This window comes from Camellia sinensis, chromosome 12 (assembly GCF_055761805.1).
Source record: "Camellia sinensis isolate YWXY chromosome 12, ASM5576180v1, whole genome shotgun sequence".
Taxonomy (NCBI): domain Eukaryota; kingdom Viridiplantae; phylum Streptophyta; class Magnoliopsida; order Ericales; family Theaceae; genus Camellia; species Camellia sinensis.
The window spans coordinates 156,976,669-156,985,915 of record NC_138972.1 but is presented as its reverse complement, the minus strand read 5'-3'; positions in this window follow the sequence as shown (position 1 = coordinate 156,985,915).

Below are 9,247 nucleotides of genomic sequence, written 5' to 3'. Positions count from 1 at the left end.
AAATTTTAAAGAATATTTGATTATTATGTTTTGTAAGTACCATCACGAGAGTCTCATGCCTTGGAGGACTTAAATAACCATTGGCCTCTGTTTAGTCACTTTGTGGCCCTTTATTGTCATGGATCTATTGACCTCTGTTTTGTGCGCAGCAAAGTGCTGTGTGGAGATAAGTGCTACATTATTGTGGGAGCCACCTCTATAATCCGTACGAGCCACCTATTGAATCTGTACCTCTGTTCTGACTGTCACTCATGTGACCTCTATTCTGTTCTATTCGGTACCGTGATTATAGTTATTTATTTACATAATCTCAATTTTGCTACTTAAATGCTTATTTGTTCAGACTAAGTTATCTTAAATATTTTAGTTACATAACTATCCATGGTTATTTTATGTCTCTTATACTCTTGGCATAATATTTCTCACTCTGCCATGTGATTATAGCTGTTTACCAATTTTCAGGAAACAATGCAATTCATAAGTAGCTTTTGGAAAGTCTTAGACGTGGGGCTGCGGAATAGACACACACAACACTTTTATGATATTTTTATATGTAAATATCGGCCTTTTTGGTCAATAAATTTTGTAATAAAAATAAAAGATCTGATGATTATTTTAGTACCGCTCGCGTTTATTTATTTGTTCAAGAATTGGCCGGAGGTAACTTCAGTTACTAGCCATCACGATACTTAACCCTTGGGTACGGGGAGCGGGTTGTGACATCACTGTTCACTCCAAGATAGAGAAAGAGAGAGATAGGTGATTTCCGATAGTGAGAGGTGATTTCAGGCAGTCAGAGGCGATTTCCGGTGAAGCTCTCTCTCTATGTTCGCCATTGTGCATTTCCCCTCTCTCTCTCTCTCTCTCATTTTTCTGTCTCTCTTTATCTCCTACAGACTTTTTCCTCATATTCCTTCACAAGCTTCCCCTCGCTATATATTAACACTCCCTAATTTTTTTCAAATCTTTTAGTCTCTCTCAAACTCTAGCTTTCTCTCTCTAAATCACTTCATGTCTTTTTTCAAATCCTAACACTCTTCACCCTTATTCGTCGACAGGAGTGATCGGATGGGTTTGTCTCACCACCTTTCTGGTGAGGTTCATGTCATTGTCAGGCCAATGTTTGCCGGTAAAACTATTGCTCTTCTTCGAAGAATCAAATATGAAGTCAACAAGGCTACTGATTGTGATGGGAAAATTGTTATAGTTGCTAGCCTGGATAGGGATTACTTGAGGTAATCTTATATCTGTTGTAGAGTTCCTTGCAGAGTTCATGTGGTTTTTTTTTCCTTAAGGAAGACTGATAAGACAAAGATTGAGCTGATTGGTGGTTCTGGTGTCTATATATTGTCGCCTCATCTGCCTCTTACACCGTCGTCATCAATGTCTCTCTAATGGTTGTCGATCTCCTCATCTATGGCTTCAGCGACACCGAGCTCTTCAGATCTAGGGCTTTGTGTGGTGGTAGAGGAGATAGATGAGCTGAGAGAGGGTTTCTTGCAGACCACTAGCGGCGGTGACGGTTCCGGCTCCGGCTCCGGCTCCTCAGATCTAGGGTTTTGCAAAATTGTAATGAAAAAAAAGAATAAAAAACCAATTTATTTCAATTAACTTCCATTTAATTTTTTTAAAAAAATATTTCAATTAATATTGAAATAAATTGTGCAATTTATATCCATTAAATAAATTATACAATTTATTTCACAATTATTGATATAAATTGCACAATTTAAATAAAGAAATAAATTGCACAATTTTATTTCAATTAAAAAAAAACAATTTACTTCCACTAATGAAAAGAAATACAATTTTTATATTATTAATTGTAATGAAAAAAATAATAAATTAAAAAATAACAATTGTTATATTATTAATTGTAATGAAAAAAATTAATAAAAACAGAATCACAATTTTTTTAAAAAAATTAAAATTGAAGAAAAAAAATGAAATACAAAGAAAAATATTATAACTTCTATTAAATAACTAATTGAAATTAATATAAAGAAAAATAATATATAATGACATCACAACATTAATATAAATACATAGATATTGATTGTAATGAATTAATAAATTAAATAAAAAAATAACGATGCTAATTAAGCCATTAATTGACACTAATTAATTTATTAATGAAACAAAATAATCATTTTTATATCATAGAATGGCAAAAAGGACAATTACACAGCAAAAAGTTATTTTATAGCTTATCAAGCACACACTACTCTGTTACTTAAATCCATAATCCTACAGTTGTACCAAACAAGTTAACAGCTTATGTTCACAACTACAAGCTATAATCTGTTAAGTTATAATCTATAATCACTTTTCCACAGCTCTAACAAACAGGCCTTAAGTCATATTGAGTAGACTTATTATTCAATAGATCTTATGATAATTAATGGCATTTTTTATCATACACTATTAAAAATATTACTAATTGTAAATTTTCAACGGCAGTTTAAAAATTTTGTGACAAAAAATATCATTAATTATAAGTTTTAGCGACAATTTAAAAAATCGTCACAAAAAATCACTAATTTTTAACTATCAGCGACAGTTTGAAAAATTTGTCAAAAAAAAACTTCACTAATTGTAATTTTTAACGACAATTTATAAAAAACATTATAAAAAATTATTTTTAACGATGATTGTATTAAGATTTATTTTTAATAGAACTTGATGAATTTATCCAAATAAAAATCAAATTACGATATCACATAAAATTACTCTAAACCACCAACTGATTTTTTTTTTTTTTTTAAGGAAAAATCTTCTCACTTGTCCGCAGGTCCAAGACAACGCCCTTGGCAGAGATCATCAGGGTATTCTGTAGTCCGTTCTAAATTAGGAGACTATAACTTGAGAACTTGAAGCTCCGCTTCAGTCAGGACTCGCACAGCGAGGGAGTATTGAATCCATACAAAGTACGATGAAACTGTTTGAGACTAACCACCAGGGACTTGCACAACAAGAAAGTATTAAACTTATGCCAAATGCAATAAAGCTGCTTAAAACTAACTTCCTAATCAATTATGCTATGCCTAAAAGATTGGCCTAAAAAAATTTTAAACCTAGAGCTGGGGCTTAATCTCAAAACCTTTGTCAAGTTGTCAACCACCCTTGGTTGACCAATTGATTTTTATTTCAAAAATGGTCCGTAGCTCGAATATTTTAGGCTCGAATGGCTTGAAATTACAAATTTCTATCTCCTATCGATCTCTTCCCTCTCCGCCTTAGCAGTCAACTCCATTTTGTAGCTCGAAAGAAATCAGCACTCTCACCTCTCTCTCACTCTCACCTCATCCCTTTTTCCTCTCTATCTTTTCACTCTCATCCTCACCTCTCTCTCACTCTCGCCTCATCCCTCTCTGTCACGACCCAAACCCGCCCCTATGGGTTTAGTACCGTAACCGGCTAGTAATCCGAGATTACCGAAGGCCTACTTAACAGTAATACAGTAGAGCAGAGTACAAGGGCCTGGCGGAAGCCAATACAGTAAATAAACAATGTCCAATGAGCTGTGACAATCTGTATGCAAAAAGACTTTTCACACATATGTATATGAATAGTACAAAACAGTATGTACAACATTTATAGTTATTCAGGACAGGGACTTAATCCCTATTGGAACAGTACAGTACAAAACATTCAGTCTATACAGTTAACAAAACAGTTACAGAGACAGACGGGGGAAAGTAAAACACCCCTAAGCCATAGCTAGACAGGCTCGAAACCTCGCAGTGAGGCACAGTGGTTGGCTCGACAAAAAGGAAGTCTAATCCACGCTCCTAGCTCCGGTCTGGTGCCTGGACACCTACATATATATATGAGCAGTCAGCTAAAGCCTAGTGAATAACATAATGCGTAAAGAGGTTAAGAATGAATGTCCTTACAGTAATGAAAACAGTTCATTAAATCAGTATTTCAGTTATTCAGTCAGTACAGTCATATGTGGTACATCCATTAGCATAATAGTACAGTAAACAGTAGGTCTTGAAAGACCGAACAGTCAATGATGGCCATCAATCAATAAACAGCAGTGGTTCCAACAAAGGAACCGACAGAGATCTCTGTAACAGTAACAGTCAGTAACAGTAGTTGCTAAGGATGCCACAATACAGTTCAGAATAGAGGACATACATTCATTCGGTTAACAGTATCAATTCAGAAACAGTACAGTTCAATTGTTCAGAAGATAATCATTTTTGAACATATCTTTACACAGTTGTTACTCACAGAGTTCTGGGCTAAAGTAAAGCTAGAGCGCGTCTCCAGTCGCCAACCCTACACAGTTTATAGATTGAACACACACTAAGCTACACAGTTGGAAAAGATAATAACTTAATCCTTAATTTGCCCCGGTGTGTTCTATATCTATATCATCATTAAGATGCCTTAAACTAGGCCTAAGAATGCCTAGGATGAGATGAGGATGCAAAGATGCACTTTAAAGCATTTTCAGAATTTTCAGAAAACAGGGGTCACGCTCGAGCGTAGGTTACTCCGCTCGAGCAGACATGCAGACAAAGGTTTCCGCTCGAGCGTACTGCAAAACAGTCAAAAGTGCTGGATAGGTGAAAATCACACTCGATTGGGCGCTCGACACCCGCTCGATCGCAACACACAGGGTCCCACTCGAGCGTCAATTATTTCGCTCGAGCGGACATCAAAACAGAACAAAATGCTAGGAGCACGATTTCCACGCTCGAGCGCCAGTCACCCCGCTCGAGCGTGAGTTTAAAATCTGGAATTCCCAGATTTGAACCTCCAGCTCAAATTCCAAGTTCAAGTGTACAAATGCCGATCCTCTTGGGCCAATTTTCCAGAAAACATTCCAAAACTCGTAATTTAACATGATTCCAAAACTCAATTGTAAAATCAAAGCCCAAGGGTGTTTCAATTAAATCCAATTTCAAACCAATTTTCATGAACAAGATGAACAGGGGACATGCATGAGTTTAAACCAATTCAAAGCTTCCAATACTAGCTCAAATAAGCCAATTCTTTTCAAAACAAGGTGAAATCATGGACTTAAACATAATTATGAACATGCATGTAACCTTTTGCCATGAAAACAACTTAAAACTCAACAATCCAAACATGCATGCATGAATTAAGCTATAATTCAACATGTTAGAACTAAATTATGACTTAGCTCCTCAATTAGACATGAACCATGCATGAATCAACTTAAAGACACAATCAAGAGGATGAAATTCATACCTAGGTTCCTTAATTACTAGTCTTGAGGTTCAATCTAGCAAGAACTCCTTTCAATTCCTCCAATTCCAAGCAATTCTAGATGAAATCACCCAATCTCCCTATTCTCACTCTCTAGTCGGCAATGACAATGAATAAGGCTGAGGAAAAAGGTTGGCTCAATGTATTCCAAGTCTCAATATATGTAAAGTAGTGGGCCACTACTATGGCAATGTGGTAAATAATGCAACTCTTGCAATTTAGCACTATTTAATCTAATTTAATCATACCAATTCAGTTTTCAGATAAATACACCATAAAATCACATTAATTCTAAGGATCATAGAACATCGATCAATTTCGGATTCGGCCGCCGATAAGGCCTTCAATTTGTAATTCAACTATAAAAATATGAACAGATAATTAAACAGTCAAACAGATAGAATGCAATTTAAACAGATATACTTAATCAATCAGTTTCAGATTTCAGTCAGTCAGTTCAGTAGTTCGATTACTTCAGTTATCAATCATAATCAGTCTCAGTTTAGTAGTAATCGGTAGTATATTGGTAAACAGTGGTGAGGGTTGTTACACTCTCCCCTCTCTATCTCTTCACTCTCATCTCTCTCTCACTCTCGCCTCATCCTTCTCTCCTCTCTATCTCTTCACTCTTGCCTCTCTCACCTGTCTCATGCAAGAGTACGAAGGAAGACGAGACGGGGGCGAAGGACGAGGACGACGGAGGACGGAGGACGACGGAGGATAGAGGATGACGGAGGACGAACGGAAGCCTGCGACAGCGAATTTGAGGTAAATGAAAAATCGCAAAGTTAGGGTTTTATGTTTGGCTTCAATTTTTGTAGAAATTAGTCAATTGAGAGTGTTTGGGATTGGATTTTGCTTGCAATTTGGGTTAGGATTTGGGATTTGGCTTTAATTTGTGATGTGTTAGGGTTAGGGATTTGGCTTTAATTTGTGATGTGTTAGGGTTTGGGATTTGCCTTTATGCATGTTATCAAGAATGAACCCTGTTATAATAGATATAAAACAGAGTAGGTTTGGGATTTGGGAATGATGATTCAAGACTTCCAAATTTCCAATAAGTCGAGTTTAACATCTAAAAGTATAAATCCATATGATTGCTCAATGTTTCCTGCTAAAATAGCACATGGTCTTTTAAGATGGTAGATAGTGCCTCAATCCTATATCTCAAGGCTCAAACTTTGGTCACTTCAAGGCATGTGGTTCCATGCCATGTGCTGCCTCATCTATTATCATCACGACACACTAAGCTTCTCCAGTTCTCCTTAAAAGGCCACCGAAAAACTGAAAAAAGGTGCATGACCCTCATTTATGTGAGCCCCATACAAGAAAATATTCATTATTGAGACAAAAGCAAATAATAGGATAATTTTGGATCATTAATTTGAAGTTATTCTTAGCTATGTTATCGGTTCAGTTGCATGCTCCTATATAATTGCCCTTACATTTTATTCTAATATGAAACTAAATCCCTTTGGTCTTCATTAGAACACAGCACCCCTACCCCTCTTTATGAACCAAAACCCTTTTGTTTTCTTGCTGAGATAACATAGAGAAAACTAGATAGATAAATACTTAACATCAGTATAAAACTTTTGAACAAACACATTCATGATTTGGAACGAAATCTCTCATTCAAAGATAACACATTTGAACAAACACATTCTAAATTCCAACAAAAACTATTCAATTCTTGAACTTAGAAGTCTTTCCTGATTTGTGTCCCAAATATATTTCAATTGAATTGATCATCATAATACATTTTTAAGATACAATAAAAATGGGTGCCTATGTTCAATTGGTAAAATGAGGCCCAATAACCTTGAGGTTGTAGATTAAAATATGAGGATGCCATAGCTGAGTTCTGTGAAAAGTTAATTGAAGATTAACCTGTTAACCAAATTAATTCAAGATTGAACTCTGTTATCAAGATTAACCTGGTTAATTCAACATATCAAGATTGAATTCTGTTATTCAAAAAGATTAACCTGATAAGAGAATTCAATCTTGAACTAATAGGTAGTTGAATCTGTTGGTAGGTAGTTGAATCATCATCTTCTACTAATAGGTAGAACAGCTTGGGAGATAAAAAAAATAGGAAGAACATCATCTTCTACTAATAGGTAGTTGAATCTGTTGGTATTTTTTATACAGATAAAAAAATGGCTTCATCTTCTACTAATAATAGGAACATAAGATTATAGCCAAGATTGTGTAATTGTGGAAGAACAGCTTCCATGTATATTATACGAACCAATGAGAATGGAAATGAAGGACGTGTCTTTTTCGTTTGCCCAACAAAATATGTAAGTATCTGTTATATAAATTAATCTTTTATTTTTTACAAATTTCATTTGTCATTTATTGATTAACTGATTTTTGTGCATTGTAGAATGCGAGCGAAAACTGCAATTACTTTAGTTGGGCCGATGATGACGACAACGACGTTACCTTCACAATCTGTGCCAATGCTGGACCTCGGACAGATTCAAGAACAGAAGAAATTAATGATCTAAGGAGAAGACTTGGTGAGATGGACAATACAATTCATGAGCATGATAGAAGGCTTCAAAGGATGAAGAAGATTTTCAAGGCAATGACTTATGTCATTGTGTTTTGTGTATTTTTGTACTTTATCATGTAAATAACTCAGTTTTTAGGTTTTCGAACATACTATGAATGTAATCTGCTTTTATAGTTGTTTTGTATTTTTTTGTTGGTGCTTAAAAATCAACATTGGTTGGTTGCTTAATTAATAGGTGAACAATCTATTGGTTGCTTATTTAATACAATTATGTTGGTTGCTTAACAGTGTGTATTATATGTGATGGTTTGAAAAATCTGTGATGGTGTTGGCTCTGTTATTAACAGTGTGTATTATTTAATAGAAAAATCTGTGTATGAATGTAGGCTCTGTTATGAGATGAATGATGTGTATGAATGAACTTGTATTTATGAGATGAATAATGTGTATAACAGGTTTCTTTGACATGTTCAACAGCATGTGTATTAAGTGAACATACACAGCATGGATAGAGGGTGATGAATTAGTTTTTCTTTATTTCTGAAATGACTGATTGATGATCATTGCTTGATCTCTTCTTCATTTTTACTTATTTGGTATTAGTGGATATTGTTGATTTCAGTGTGGAGAAGTATAAGTTGGTTCGAATTGTATGAATGTCTTAATTTACATTCATCTTTTGGTACAATTAGAAGACAACTTTTTATGCTAAAATTCAATGACTAAAGTGTGTTTTGAGTATGAATATCTTGTTATCTGAGCTTTTTATGCTTTTTTAGCCCTAATTTATATACACAACTCTCTGTTTTTCTGATTTTTTTTTTCCCCAGTGTGATTCTTTACAACCCATTTCTCACCCTGAACTTCTCTTCCCCTCTCACCAGTGAAGTTACAGAAATAGAGAATGAGATGTTCAACAGCTGAAATTCACAGGTTCAACATACACAGGTTCACTCATGAATGGTCCAACATACACAGGTTCAACATACACAGAGAATGAGATGTTCAACAGCTGAAGTTACAGAAACAAAGAATGTATATTAAGTCAACATACACAGGTTCAACATACACAGGTTCACTCATGAATGGTCCATGTTCAACAGCTGAAATTCACTCAACAGCTGAAATTCAACAAATTCATTAAACATACAAATTCAGTCAACAAATCCAATATACACAGGTTTCTATTCTTTCAAAAATTGGACCTTTAATTCATTCAACTCAAAAAAATGGGACATTCAAGTGAACAATCCGAAGTTTACAATTAGCACTTCAAAACTAAAAAAAAATGGATCCCCGTCGATGTTCAAGTCAACAAAATTTGATGGTACTATCGAACTTTGACCGGTAATATTGTTGACCATTCCAGCTTGAGTATGAGATGTGCTTCCAATGTTGTCCTCAATTGTGCTAACTAGTGCCTGTAAAAATAAAGTAAATATTAAAAAAAAAATTCCACAAACATATTCACCAATATCA